Genomic DNA, 15,959 nt, shown 5'->3' with positions numbered 1-15,959 from the left:
AAGAGTATAATGACATTTCTGGATAATACTAATTATATGTTAGCATTTAAGGTATAAGTAATTTGAGTTAGGATAAGTACTAAAAGCCAAGGGACATATAGTATTTTGTGTTAGAAGAATAATGTTGGAATTGTTTTTTATTTCATCATGCATGATATAAAAGCATCTGGATTCAAATACATTTCGTTAAGCAGTAATCTACCTATAAAATGCATCTGGAGCCAGATGTTCTTATTTTGCACAACCACTTGACAATATAAAAATGAGTACATTCAACACACGTTTTTAATGTATAATGCATAACGTTTTAATAGCAATCAATAAATTTTAGCCCTAATGTTAACTGCAAATTTTTATTTTATTTATTATTATAAACCAAATGATACAAAAATTGTGCACATTTACTGTGAAGTCAAAGGAAATTGAAAGCAAAGGTGAATAAAGAGTTCACCTTCCTGCTTGAAAGTCTGCGCTGAGCAGCTGGCGCCCACCTTTGCACGGATCTTCAACCGTTCTCTGGAGCTGTGTGAGGTGCCCTCGTGCTTCAAGAGCTCCACCATCGTTCCAGTAGCCAAGAAGCCCGCCATCACAGGTCTGAATGACTATAGACCCGTCGCACTGACATCTGTGGTCATGAAATCGTTCGAGAGGCTAGTGCTGAACCACCTGAAGGAGGTCACGGGCCCCCTGCTTGACCCCCTCCAGTTTGCCTACCGGGCAAACAGGTCAGTGGATGATGCGGTCAACATGGGACTGCACTACATCCTGCACCACCTGGACACCCCAGGAACGTACGCCAGGATCCTGTTCGTGGACTTCAGCTCGGCGTTCAACACCATCGCCCCTGACATCCTCCAACAGAAGCTCATCCAGCTTGCGGTGCCTGCCTCCACCTGTCAGTGGATCACCAGCTTCCTGACCAACAGGAGACAGCGTGTGAGGCTGGGGGGCATCACATCTGACACCCGGACCACCAACACTGGAGCCCCTCAGGGGTGCGTCCTCTCCCCACTGCTCTTCTCCCTCTACACCAATGATTTCTCCTCAGGTGACTCTCGTGTGAAGCTCCTGAAGTATGCAGACGACACCACTCTCATCGGACTGATCCAGGACGGTGATGAGACTGCGTACAGACAGGAGGTGGAGCGGCTGGTCCACTGGTGCAGTCAAAACCATCTGGAGCTGAACCCGCTCAAGACCGTGGAGATGACAGTGGATTTCAGGCGAGACCCTTCACCACTTTTACCCCTCACTATCCGCAGTAATACTATTCTTTCCACAGACACCTTCAAGTTCCTGGGAACCACAATCTCTCGGGACCTGAAATGGACCGGCCACATAGACTCTGTCCGGAAGAAGGCCCAGCAGAGGCTGTACTTCCTGAGACAGCTCAAGAAGTTCAACCTGCCGCGAGAGCTTCTGAAGACCTTCTACACTGCCATCATCCAGTCTGTCCTCTGCACCTCCATCACTGTCTGGTTTGGATCGGCCTCCAAACAAGACAAGCACAGACTACAACGGACAATCAGAACTGCAGAAAAGATCATTGGAATCAACCTCCCATCTATCCAAGACTTGTACCTGTCCAGGACCAGGAATCGGGCAAGGAACATCTCTACAGACCCTTCTCACCCGGGTTGCAGTCTGTTTGAACTACTCCCCTCCGGACGGCGTTATAGAGCTCGGTACGCCAAAACCAGCAGACACAGAGACAGCTTCTTCCCCCAGGCTGTTGCTCTGATGAACTCACACCACTCATAGAGTCTCAGAGACATTACTGTGCAATAACATCCTGCTCCTCACACCTTCTTGAATTTGTCTACACTGTTTTTGCATTATTCACATGTCCTGAATGTTGTTAGTCACCTAAATGTTGAACAGAGGGTGTGTTTCTACCGAAGTCAAATTCCTTGTTTGGCACGCTCAAACATGGCGAATAAAAAAACTCTTGAACTCTCTTGAACTCTTGAAGTCAAAGGAAATTGAAAGCAAAGGTGAATAAAGTCATTCAAATCATCTGTTGTGTGATAAAAAAAAAAACACTTGAAGAAAATAAAGACATTTACACTCTCAGGCATTTTAAGAGAAGGGCTTCCAGCAGCACTACTGTAAATCTAAGCAGTAGTGAAATCTGCCCCACATGCGGAGGAAGTGTTGAAAGACTGCCCTCCTGTGTTGGACACATAAACACATGTTGCACAATAGGCTTGCACTCAGCCTCCCTTCCTTCCTTCTTTGGCCAGACCTCGCCTCTGTGATGGGCTGCCTGCATCAATCAAAAACACCCAAAGCAGAGAAAAAGGCAACCTGCATGTGATATATGTTGATTGTCTCATTAACTGAGAGTAGAGGCGTAAAAATCAGAATGTCTTGATTTGTGTGAGGGCAAGACGCGAATGTTGGCTTTCGACCAGGCTCGAGACTCACAAGCACAGAGGTCCAATCACAAGATGATTTTAAGCAGCGAACATGCGTAAGGAGTGACGGTCTCTCGTGCAAGATGAATTCCAACACAGCATTGCTCATTTCTCTCTCTTGGAAGCAATTGTGCTCTGCTCAGTGCTTTCTGCTTCGTGATTTTAGAGCATCTACTTTTTTCTCCCACATACCAAAACAGGCTTGTTACATTAATTGTTACATAAATCTAAATTGTTGTGAACATGAGTGTGGATAATTGCTTTTTTATATGTGTCTGGGAGTGAAAATAGAAATTACAAAATTAATAGAAAATGGATAGATGGTTGAGCATCAAGAATCACTGAACATTAACATTTCTGACCATGTTGAAGACTGGACAATGTGTCACTTCATTTTATATAGTTATTTAATTTACTCCCTGACAGTTGTAACAGAGGAATACTGAAATAAGGTTTTGTTTTGACCTTTGCAGGAGTGAGAGGGAACAAGGCTACCGTGTGACACTTATAGACTTGTCAGCTGCCAGCATTTCACTTCATGCAAGGCTCAGCTTAGGGGCACCTGTAAGCTTTGGCTCATGCTGGCACCTCACCACTTTTCCAAGCCTCTTCTTCTCGGCTACATACACGCTCATTCCCTTTAGATTCATAAAGTCGACCTGTTCTGCTGTTCACATTTGGCTTGTTTTATATTGTAGTATCTAATTTTTCATGTACCCATGGCAATTCACTTCAATATATTTACAGTATATTATTTTAGTTTATGTTCTGTGCCACCATCTATGGGACTAAAAAATGTTAACTGAATACGACTTCCCTTGTGCAATCACTAGGCAAATAAATATTGCGCCTAAAATTCTAAATTAGTTTTTCAGCTCTAAAACAATACAGCAAGAGCATCATTTGCAGTAGGGGGAAAAATGTCACAGTCAAGAGAAAAAACATATTTTTTTTACACGATGTATTGAACTCAATTTTAGATCAAGATGGGAGAAATAACATGATGTAAGGAGAAGAAAGAGGATAAAGATAAATGTGCATGTGCGTATGTCTATAACTGGGGGGGGGGGGCATGATTCTCCACTACTTTGAGCTTATCCAGAGAATCTGTTCTGTTTCAAGAGAATGAAGGATAGAGGTCCGAACTGACTAGTGTGCCACACACTTGCTCCACGATGTACACACAAGCCAGGACTTTGTCAGCATGACCTACCGCGAAGCGTCCCGGCACCCCCGCTCCCAAAATCCGAGCTCCAATAACAAACTCCACTGGCTTTTCTGATTGGTCGTGACAAATGCTCTCCGCAAGACTGGCTACGGGTAATGTCGGCCAAAAAGGGTTCGACGGCCTGTCGGCCCGACGCCATGTCACTCTGCGAGTGCATATGCATGTGCACGTGTGTCTTTGGATGAGTGTGGATATGCATTTGTTTGTCTGCTTTAAGATGAACGTAAGCACTGAATCCAGCAGCATTAAACATAACAATGGTGCATTCATGGGAATTTTGCAGGAGATTGGGGATAAAGTCAGGTTTAAGCACTGAAATATTTTCCAGCAGTGAGGTGGTCCAGAAGAGCAAATTATGTTTCAATACATTCCACAAAAATGGAGGACATGTCGGGGACACGTTTAATTACAAATAGGGCTAGTAAAAAAATGCTATTCCGATGTAACGAGACATCTCTCGTTCGATAAATTGTGTGCAGTAGGACATTGTTTGATTTTCATCTGCTATTAAAACTGCATATACAATAACGTCATCTTGTTTTATTGTTTTGTTGTGCATAGTTTGAATACATGTAACTCTATTGTGAAAAGATTTAGAATTACATTTTCTGTACAATACCGACTTGTCATGTTTTACTTAAATAGGACATTATATTTTTACGTTTTTGTTTTGTTTTAAATGTGATTGAAAACAGCAATATGACATTGATGACTGAATTGTATTGTGATACTATCAGTATCGCAAAACATTTTGTAGCTTGAGTTCTTCTGTTATTACTATATTTGAAAAACTATCAAATCTGTTTGACTGTATGGCAACACAACATTTGCTTGACTTAAGTGATTGCAAAATTATGGGAACAGTAAAGACAAAAAAAATCCGACTGAACATGGACAGGAATCCATTTGTTTTCATCACCCAATAAAAAAGTGACACCAATTGTTCCTCTTGATATCTTAAGAACAGAACATTTGATTGCTTCTAGTCTAGTCTGCTGGATGTGGACCACACAAGAGCAGCAGGTAGGGTAGTAAGCTTGCACTAGATGACGGAAAGCGGGGATTTGTGCAGCGGAGCTCGGGCATCTGGTGGTGGCCCTCAAGTGTTGGTGACAGCAGTGGAAAAAGGAGCAACCCCATGCCTCCTCGGTTCACTGAAGCAGAGCGGGATTTACAGTATGCAGGCCTACCTCCACTTTGAAAGGCTTCTCAGTTTTGTTTAATTGTAGCCCAACGTCAGCCTTGTGTTGAGAAAGAAAATGTCACTTCCCGGCTTTACCTAAGAAAATAGGTAAGAGCCTCCCCACGGATAATTACTGGAGTGACTAATTCTACTGGCAAAAAGACGTTTAATCCCAGCTGCAATCAAATGAGTGGCTTTGCAGTCTTTAAAACGGTCAGTAAGGATCTATACTGAGTCAGCCAAATTGCTTAAATGGCAAAACTCACTTTGCTCAAGGGGTCCCCAGTTCTAAAAAATATGACAAAGCCTAACTTAGCTTCTTCAATTAAACAAACGCGTACATGGACAACCACGCTTCCGCCCTCCTTTCCATAAAGACGCGTACACTATCTCCAATATGAGACTTGTGGAGCAATGATACAGGCGCATAAAGATTCATCAAATAAAAAATTGCGAGTGCAAGTAGTGGCCTAAATGACATGCCGATGGAGGAGCAGTGATGCGGTCACTAGTACTTGTCATCATCAGTCCCGTCCCATTAGCTATCCCGCCCCCGCCCTCTTCTCACCGTGGCCCGTGTGCCGTGATGCGCTGCGGTAGGTCAGGTGAGGAGAGACCCAGAGAGAAAGAGAAGCACAGAAGAGGTGAAAGTGGAGACTTTATTATCACTATTGTTTGGCGCTCACTACCTCCGCATTGCCCGCTGCTCAAATGTCCACTCTTTTCAACACACCTGACCTCTCCCCTTACCCCCACACTTTTCTCTTAAATCTCTATTTTGCAAATCCACCTTTAGCCCGCCGAACAACTCCTCCACCCCCCCATTTGCTTCTCTCCTGTTCCAATACCCCCCACCCCTGCACCTTCCCTCTAAATGGGCTCACACAGGGAAGAGAGGGTGAGAAAGGCAGACGATGGGAAGGAGGGAGAGTGGCTTGGCCTGTAAGGGAAAGTGCACCTGGATGGGCAGACTTCCTGGACATGCTGTGAGGGGCTATTGTCCCGCATGTCAGCAGCCCCTCTCTTTTAATGGGGCCCGTATATCATCGTTGTGATTATAGCAGATGACTGGAACCTGCAGGGAAGGAGGGGGCGGAGCTGGCGGAAGACAACATATACTTATGAATGTGTGTGAATGAGTGAGAGAAGCGAGAGATGTGGACGAAGGGTCAGTTTTGGGGACAGAGGTCTATAGACGCAGGGACCCCCAAATCCCCCACAGACTGAAATCCTAGCACTTAACTCCAGCTATGGTATTGTGTGCTCCCCTGGGGATTATTTCCTCTCCTCTTTTTATGTGGCTCTCTATTCATCTACAGGATTCTTGAGTTGACATTTTTTTTCATGGTTCATGATTTAAGAGGTAATCGTGAGGGAGTTACCAACTCAGAAATACAGCTGTCTATGCGACTCGCAAAGTCAAGAAACGGAGACCCAGGCAATAAATCATCATCTTCAACCAAGACTGCTGCAGTCAAGCGAATGTCGCGTAATTGCAAGTACGTAGTTGTACAAGTGCAGCAAATAAACCTGCATATACATCCTATAAAGTATATTGCATTGCCCTACCCATAATACGTATATTTCTTTAGAGATATATACAGTACCTAAGTGTTTTTACTTACTGTACAGTTAGGAAATGAAGTACCAGGGGCTGATCCAGTCAAGTTGTTCATTATGGAGTGTTTGTACAATGGAGAGCAGGTCATTCATTTAAGGAGACAAATGGCTGCTAATTGATGAGGTGTTGTAAGAACCTGTCTGGATACCTTTCAAATGAGCAAAGGGTCATATCCCTTCGTAATTACTTCGTGTGTGTGTGCATGCGCGTGCGTGCATGTGTGCGTGTGTGTTGGACAGATTCCGGCAACGAATTATCACATATTCATCAATATATCACATGCATTGATTTTGTTCTCTCAATATTAGCACCATTTTTTAAATGTTTCCATTAGAGTGTTCCTCTTCATCAACAATTATACACAGTTAAAAAAGAAAATGGCTATAAGGCTAAGTTGCAGTAAAAAATATTTGCTGATGCCTCAAACAGTTACAAGTGGGCAGTTTACCACGTGCATGTCAGATTACTTCCCAGTTGGACACAGGAAACTGGGCAGAAGGAAATGCATAATGCCTCCATTGGGCCTGAATGGTGTCATTGCAAAAACACAAAGTTAATGTCCACTAGCTGCGCCAGATGAGAGGCACTTAACGTGTCAGTAATTGGACAAGCAGTATATTTTTGGAAAAGCCCTTTATAAAAATATCCACCCACACTCGTAACGTGTGTGGGGCGCTCATAATTTAAATTTACGGCTTGAAAAGTAAACAAACAAACACATGAAAAGGGGAATGAATGGAGGTGAGAAATGAGGTCGAAATAGCAGCTGTGTTCTTCGGGCAGCTCTTAGACGGATTGGTGGGATTCAAGTCGGCGCTGGGGATGACATCACACCAATAGTAGGAGCTTTCCTTAAAAAAAAAAAGCTCCTCGGTTTGTGCAGAGGCTGGTTGCTAGAGCCAGTTTGTGGGCGGGGGGGAAGCATCATTAGTGAGATTTTATTAGCGCACTGGGGAGAAATCACTGCTGCATGGATGCAGACGCACAGGAAAACAGGGTTCAGACGGCCTATGTAGTGCGACCATTTGATTGCTCCCAGACCCTCGCTGCAGTGTGAGAGAAAGAACTGTGTGTTTGATTTGACAGTGATTAACATGAATGGACCAAAACTGTGCATACGTGTGTGTGTGTGTGTGTACGTGTGCCGTGCTTAAGGCTTAAAACACAGAAGTCTGTTGTGTGTTTGCAAACATTTGATGGCACGCGTGAATAATTGTCCTTTCCTTTATAGCCATGCGTGCGAGTCTCATCCTGATGAAAACCAGAGAGATGTTGCAGCCACGGGGGCCAGCTCCGTAAGTGGGCCATGCAATGACGTTGACTCCAAGTTCTCATAAAATGCGTCCAGGCTATGAGGCAGAATGGATTGTCTTTTCAGAGCCAGTCTAGCCACATTTTGCCTCTTTGTCCCGATGAACATTGAAACAGCGACAGCTAAGAAATCCAGGGCTGGCGTGTATAAATCCCACTCTGTCACCCCCAGATAGGATGGCTGCCATTTTCACTCAGGGCTTAGCAGTAGCCCGGCGCGTTGTTTCACTCCATATGAAATGAAATCAACCACATCTTCAGAGGGCGGCAAAATGTGATCCCGCTCCTCCAGTTACAAATGAATAAAACCATTTGGAGGAGCTTTGACTTGGGTGAGCATGAGCCGCTTCAAAATGCCCAATCGGAGTAGTGTGGCGTACATGAAACAGAACAGGCAGACAGTGGTTTGACACACCGTAGATTTGCTCTGTCTGCCCAGCCCGTCACTCACAGCCTCGGGGAAAGGCTAGCGCCACTGTATCCTCTCCATCACGCCACAGCTCGGAAATGAGCCATTCATTCTGGCCGCTGCCTGTCGGGCCGTCTGACCTCTTGGGGCTCAGAGGACCACCGTGGTCTCGTAAAAAACGCCAGTCATAAAAAGAGCCGAGGGGCTGAGACGCTCCGCGGCGTTTAGCAGGCGAAGCTGGCTGAGGTTTCAGTAGGTATCAAGTGTAAGATTGGATGATACGAGCAGGAAGCCTTGTGTCACATGCGGGAATGATCTACCTCTCATTCTTAGCCAAGTTACAGTTCAATAAATTTAGCACTTGACTATTATATAGTATTTCCCATGCATGCCGTATTCTTTGTATAGTGGTGCCTTGAGATGCAAAATTAATTCATACAATAATTGAGAGAATTCAAAGAGAAGTCCGTCACTGGGTATCATAAACTTTTGCTCAAAGTAAATAAAAAAATTCTCAATAATGTAGGGAAAAAACTCCCAAGCAAGGTCATTCGTATCTTAAGGTATTTGCTTGGCGACCAGAGCCGGAATGACAAGACCACTAAACACTAGTTTGTCAAATAGCCTCAAAGCTTTCAAATGCTCTTGTAGTATCAAGTAGGAGGAAATAATTATTAGCGCTTAGCTGCTTTAATGGTGCAAACAAGGCTACCTAAAGTAAATACTGGGCTTTATGACTTCCTGCACTTCAAAACAGCCCATGTTTGATTGTATTTGCTAATGTTACACTAATTAAGGGCACCCGGTTAAAACAGCATGCTGAACTCTACCAAACGCAAAGGTCTCAGGAACATTTGGATTTTGTCAGGGACACTTATGACTCAGGAACATTATAATCTTTAATTTCTTTCATTGCATACACCCTGAATTGGTCACCACCCAATTGCAGGGCATGTAAAGCCAACGAAGCATTCACACTCACAATAACACCTATGAGCAATTTGGAGTGGTCAATCAGCCTACATGCATGTTATTGGAATGTGGGAGGAAACCGGAGTGCTCGAAGGAAATTCACGCAGGCACGCGGAGAACATGCAAACCTGAAAGACTGATTTTTTAATTTTAAATAGTGATGTAAGATACATTTTTTGTCTAGATGTTTATCAATTTGTTGTTCATAATTGATCTATTATTGAAACAAATGTGGTTTCAGAGAGACTTGTGTAGAAATTGTCCTGCAGCCGCAATCATTTATTTCAAAATTCCGTGCTTAGATTTAACAATACATTAGTGCCAAAGTTATTCTGTTAAATACACCTCATTCTTTTTTGTGTTGTCAGAAGTGGCACTTATTGGCCACCATGCAGGTAATGATTGTAGTGATTTTACAGGAGGGGCTTCTGTTTACATCTTCATTGTTTTGTAGATGAGGAAAGATGCGATGATGCCAGAAAAGGTCGACACGATTTGCTTGGTTGATGGGTAGAGTCTAAATCCAAAAAATAAAAATCAATCAATCAATCACAACCTATGATACTTAACAGACACACTTGCAAACTCCAAGTTATTTATTTGCATATGTCAATGTTAGTCCTCTTCGCAACATTTTTGACTTCTCGATAACATGGGAATACATGGCAACTGCCTGTAACAGACATTTGTGTGTATTGTAAAGATGGGGTAAGTTAAAGGTCAATTGCAAGCTTGTCTTAAAAAAAGTGCTTCACAATCAATGAAAAAACTTGGTTTTGAAGCCTATTGTCATTAAAGAAAAACAAAGCCAAAATATGTCTTATTTTTTTAAAATATTCACACAAAATCAGCGCAAAATGAGTGCATGATTAACACACTCATACATTCACAAGTGTTCACATACCACCAGTTCTTAATCCTGTAAATATTTTCACAAGTTGGTCAGTCAGTGTGTGCATTGGACACTGAGATGTTTGCATTACACTAGCCATGATAGCTAGCGGCACTAGGTCGTCTATCAAAAATGAAAGTGTTCTCATAAACAGACTAATTAGAAAGTACTTGATTTTTATGTTGCCCACAGATCATTAACTTGATGTAAACAAGCATATTAACCCCTGATTACCTTGGCCATGTTGTGTCATCACTTTGCCACATTTGTCATGAACACTCGGGGCAACGCCATCTTTAATGAAGCCAAAAAGTGCTGCTCATTAATCATGGTTTATAACATTAGATGTCCAACTTGACAAATGCTCCATGATTGAAGCAATAAATGACTTGTGAGGATGCCACACATAAAACGAACTTTTTGGAAATTGTGGGGCTTGTTTTGTTTGAAAGTAGTAATTAGTTTGGCGAATGAACACGACACTTGGACAGATGCAGTGACATGGATCTTGCAGAAAAATAGACCAGCCATCAAATTAAATGTTTAACGTAAATGTACATGATATCTGCTTTACTTAGTAATTATCCATAGAAAGCAGAATATTGTTCTTTTTTTTAACTTTAATTTGAATTACTTTTTATTAAATGCCAATATCTTTGGGGAAAAACATTTTCAAAAAATAAAGATACTTTTGGCCTTTATATGGATGAATAGATGCACTAAATAGGCAGACTGCACCTGAGATGTACTGTTTGGACCAGTATTAAAATAATGCTTCAGCAGATTTTAAATTGATCAGAAACATTTTTCCTGTGCAAACACTTCTCAGTCAGACTACACAAAATAAATTTATGTTGCTTGTACAAGTCTGACAATGTGTGTTAAGAGGTGACTCTACATTGCCGTAAAGTGTCATGCTGCCTCAATCGTGGAACATAAAATCCAATTTTTCCAATCAGTATACGTGACAGGTGCGTTAAGTGTTGATTTTCTAAAAAGGAATTTGACTTAAATAATGTAATCGTTATGATGGCTGATGTCGTCAAAGGAATGATCAATATTGTACAATGAGGAAATGAGGCGCTGGCACAAATCAAGACTGACTGCAGTCCGCGTCTGTTATTCCTGTCATAAGTGAACTAAAACTTTAGCTGATCTTGATGTCAGTTTAAGGAAGAAAAAGGAACCTATTTTCCCCAACTCTAGGATTATTTGCACAAACAACCCAATGCTGGATGAAACCGCATTTCATCCCTGGTTTTCCTTCATGATTTATGTGAGCCATTATCAATTTCAAATCTTCCTTCTTCTAAACAATTAAATCCTGCCTAAAATCTTGACAGATTAGGTTAAATCCAGAGGATGGTTTTGCGATTACAGTAATGACTTCAAATAGCACATAATGACGGCCACGGTGGAACAATGTGCAGATGGGGGAGAATCCCTTTTGGGAAGGAGAGCTGACATCACAATAATGTTCTGTTTGTTTGTTTTTTGAAAAACAACTTTATGATTCTAACTGGGAAGGAAAATCATCCAATTTGCAGGTGAAACATGGCTCAAGATATGATTCATTTCAAGCACGGTGCATGCATATACAGTACAGCACATGCGAGCTTTCTCACAGGCAGATCTTTGCGTGAGTATAATTGGCAGCAGAAGGAAGCATCTGCGAGCTAACATCTGCAGCTGATTTTGGGCGATAATAAATCGGATTTCTCTCTCGGCTGGTGTGCCTCCATACTGTTCCCCTGTCTAGTTCACTATGTCTTACACTCTTCCTCACACCAAGGATTGGTTAAATAGAGTAAGCGCAAAAACACTGGACTCTGCCTCACTTCTGGGGTGGCCACACAAGTGGAATTGTGAACCTTGCTTCCAAGTAAAAGCTGTAAGAGCTGGAGAGAAAAATGAAGTAGAGAGACTGCTCTGTGATTACCAGTCTGTGAGGAGGTGTACGGAGACAATGAGGTGTGAACAGACCACAGCTGGAGGAAAGTTCTGCAAAAACCTAAAACTGCCTATGCCGAGCCCAATTTATGCTGACTGCACCTCGAGTAGCTATACCGTACCACCCGTGGTACGGCTGAGCTGACAGCAAAGGGCATTTCTCTCCATATCAATTTCCTGTTCAAACACTACCTCAAAACCAATCTTGGTGGGCAATGACAGCTGTTTTGATGATGATGTTTGCTCAAGTAAGTATGACCCAGAGACAGCTGAAGTTAAAAAACAAGAAAGATGGAATTTTTTTTTGGGGGGGGGGGGGGGATTTGAAGAATTAGTTCTCTGACGTAGGGAGGGAAGTAGAACAGTAACATCTTCCAATCAGATGATTTACAAACAAGCCATTGTTTGAATTATAACAATGTTTTTGAACAATTTAATATTTTGGGAGATGGTATAATGACAGAGGCAGTAGTTTTGTTTTTGTTTTTTAAATCTCTCTTATTAAACAGTGAAGTCTATTCTATTAAAAACAGAAATTCTGGGGAGGAAATATTATGATTGATATATATATTATATATAATATATATATATATTGATATATATATATATATATATATCATGTGTGTGTGTGTACACAAATATTTTCATTCAATTCACTTATCAAAACCACACCTTAACTTTAATACTATGTTACTCCAGTAGGAGATTAAACATGGATTGGAAGAACAGACAATTATATTTATTATTATATTATAGACACAATTATAGAATTTTGGGGCGATGATACTGAATTGTGATCAAAACACATCCACATTTAGTTGGACTTTAGAAAAGAAGAGTAGCCACATTAAAAAAACACAATAAACAAAATTAGAATCCACGAGTAATCTCAGATAACACAAAGTTGTTGATTCACAAACTCATGAAATATCCCAATGACAACTAAATCCCAGCTCTTGTGTTACCAATTGAAATGAGGATAATGGTGGGGAAATACAATTTACAAGGAGCAGCTATTATTTCTATGGTAAAAAGGAGGAACAATTTCAGTTGAAGTAATGGGGCTGGAAATAAAAATAAAATCCCACCAAGAACTAAAATTATATTAGAAAATAAATCACATTCGACCAAAGTACTTTCACGAAATTCGGGTGATGTGACCTAATGAAACTGGCTGTCAGTCTGTAACTGCTTTATCCGCTCAATCAAGTAGGAAACTCGACAGTATTACTGAAACTATATACCACTACCACTGCACTTGGAGTATATCATATTTTCTTCAGCATCCCTCCATACAACTGTAAACATTGAGCCTCAGCCTGTCAACACCGTTGTGTGTTTCTGTTTCAACCGCACCTTAGCACTGATTGTCAGCATTATGTGGCTGCAGTGTAAAGTTACATCAGTACAACCAAATACATTTCGTCAACCACATTTGGATCTCATTCTAAAGAGTCTTTAGTGGTTGTGGTGGAGGAAGATACATATATCCTTCCTTGCTGTTACGAAATTTGTAAGATCTGCTCAGTGTTAGAATATTTGAGTGATGTCCTTGTAAAGTGTCACATACTGTAGATTATGACAATAGGAGAAATGTAAGACACAATTTACAGTACTGCTTATATTCATTTACATCCATTTACTTAAAAAGAAAACTGTACTAAAAACTTTAACTTTCTTCAGACCTATTTGGCTTAGAGGGCATCGAGCATCATGATGTTATCGCTCGACCATATCATTATTATATCATATTGATTAGGTAATTCAAATTGAATTGATTTCAAATTGAATATACTTTATTTAAATGTATCAAACAAAACTTGTATTTTTCTATATGATGGCATATTAAAATTTAGAAAACAATGAAGTAAAACTTTATGCAGCTGTAGTTTACATTAGTTCTAATTTATCAATCATTGTACATCTGTCTGTATCAAAGCTGGCAAAATTGACTTCTTTTATATTCTTCATTATATTAGATAGCCTTATATTTATTTACAAACATACTCTAACATGGCCTCTATGTCACACCTACTATGTGACCCTGGACCAGGGCACAGTGGAAGTATACATGGAGTATGAAGCTTACTATGCACAGGGGCCGTGTCACAATTTTATTACGGCTTTACAACTCACGGGTGAAATAACAGACACTTTTTCTGTTGGCGGTGAATGAGGAAACGAGCCTTGTTTTGACCAGGTGTTGCCAGTTTTTAAATATGCTAAGTCGCTAAAGTCTGAAGTTAACTGTGTCTAGCCACTTACAAAATACTATGCCATGTATGTATCGTAATGTTTTTAAATGTTCTTTCTTTCTTTCTTTTACAAATGCTGGAAAAGTTTGAAAGTTTGAAACAAGTTTAGGCAAAATCGATGTTAACATTTGTCGTAGTTTGTGTTGTGTTTTACACAATACACAAGATAATGAAAATTGTTTTTTTTTATGCCTAATGTCCAGGAAGTCTCTCCAAATTTCCCATTCTTCTTTTGCACAGTTGCGTGTAATGTAGATTCCCTGCTTGCAATATATATCAAATATTAGCAATAACATTTTGGGCAAAATATGTCAAATGTAAGAGTGGGGATAGCCTTCATTCTAAAGAGCAACGTAAAAACATACAAAACGCTATACTGACACTAAAACTGGAGACTTGGCAATGTAAAACAATCCCTTCATTTATTATAGATCTATATAATGTGAGATGTTCAGGTTATTGGCACAATCGACTTGGGTTTATAGCTTTATAATCTAAATAGCTCTGAATGAATGTTGTTGGGCAGTGCGAGGGATCAATTCACGGCGGTAAGGTCTGCTATTGAACACGACACCGAGGGACGAGCGTGACTAATCCAGCTTTTAACTTTAAGGGGGCGTGGGCGTCTTTCTTCTGAACATGACCACTCCATTCCAGCAGACTTACGCCTCCAAAGCAACGCTGGAAGATACGGTCATTCAAATTATTATTATGTACAAGTGTTAATGTTCATGTGGGAGATGGGAACAGGACCGGACTCATGCCCATCAGCTCCCTGAGAAAATCCCAGTTTGCCTGCGATGCCATAGTTCCAACCAGGTGTTTTGCTCATTAGAAATTCTGCCCATTAGAATCACTACGGTGCTTGCTTAACTGTTATACGACCAAGCGCCGTGCCCGGATCACACCTCCACAGCTGTAAAGAGCAGCAGGGTGGGGTGGCATGCGCAAGTGGGGGAACAAGGCCAAAATGCCAGCTTTGTTCTCTGGGGGCTCCAATTACCCCCTGCTCTCCTCACAGACCTTGTGACATTCAATACCGCAACTGTAAATTTTACATTATGTGTGTGAAATCACAGATGCACATGTCACAGCAGTGTCATAAAATGAATTTACTTACAGCACGCACCTTAACTCTTCAAGTCTCCTTGGGTATTGTTGAGGGGAAATTACTGCAATGGACCCCAAAAAGTTCAATATACGTCCATTATATTCAGGGTGGACACCTGGTCCCATTCAGCTCGGCAACATTAATCTCCCCCCACACGCACACACCCCATTGCTGCAGTTTCGATGGTAGTGCATACTAAACAATAATTGATATTTGAATATGGCTTACAGCTTGTTAAAGCATTAATGGTCTGTGAATGTGAAAACTAAGAGAGTGTGAATGACCCTTACAAGAATAGCTCAGTGGCTGTGTAATGTATACAACACATGGAGTGTAATTAGGAATACGAAACAAGATGGGGCATATGTATGTTTTTTTTATCAAAATGTTATTAGATCTTAAACATCCCGACTCAGCAGGCCTGCCAGTCCAAGTGTTTGCTGTTAACAGCCCCCCCCCCCCCCCACCCCTGTCCACCTGTTCTGTCCCAGATCATCTCATCTCTAAAAATAAAAACATGGGAATCCTGACAAGTCACAGAGACCGAGAAACATCCTGACATTAAGCTGCCGAGCTGTGAGATCAGACGGTATGGGATGAAAAAACCCAA

This window comes from Syngnathus typhle, linkage group LG2, assembly GCF_033458585.1.
Source record: "Syngnathus typhle isolate RoL2023-S1 ecotype Sweden linkage group LG2, RoL_Styp_1.0, whole genome shotgun sequence".
NCBI classification, from domain to species: Eukaryota; Metazoa; Chordata; class Actinopteri; order Syngnathiformes; family Syngnathidae; genus Syngnathus; species Syngnathus typhle.
The sequence above is the reverse complement of the archived record's forward strand: the minus strand, read 5'-3'. Positions refer to the sequence as shown.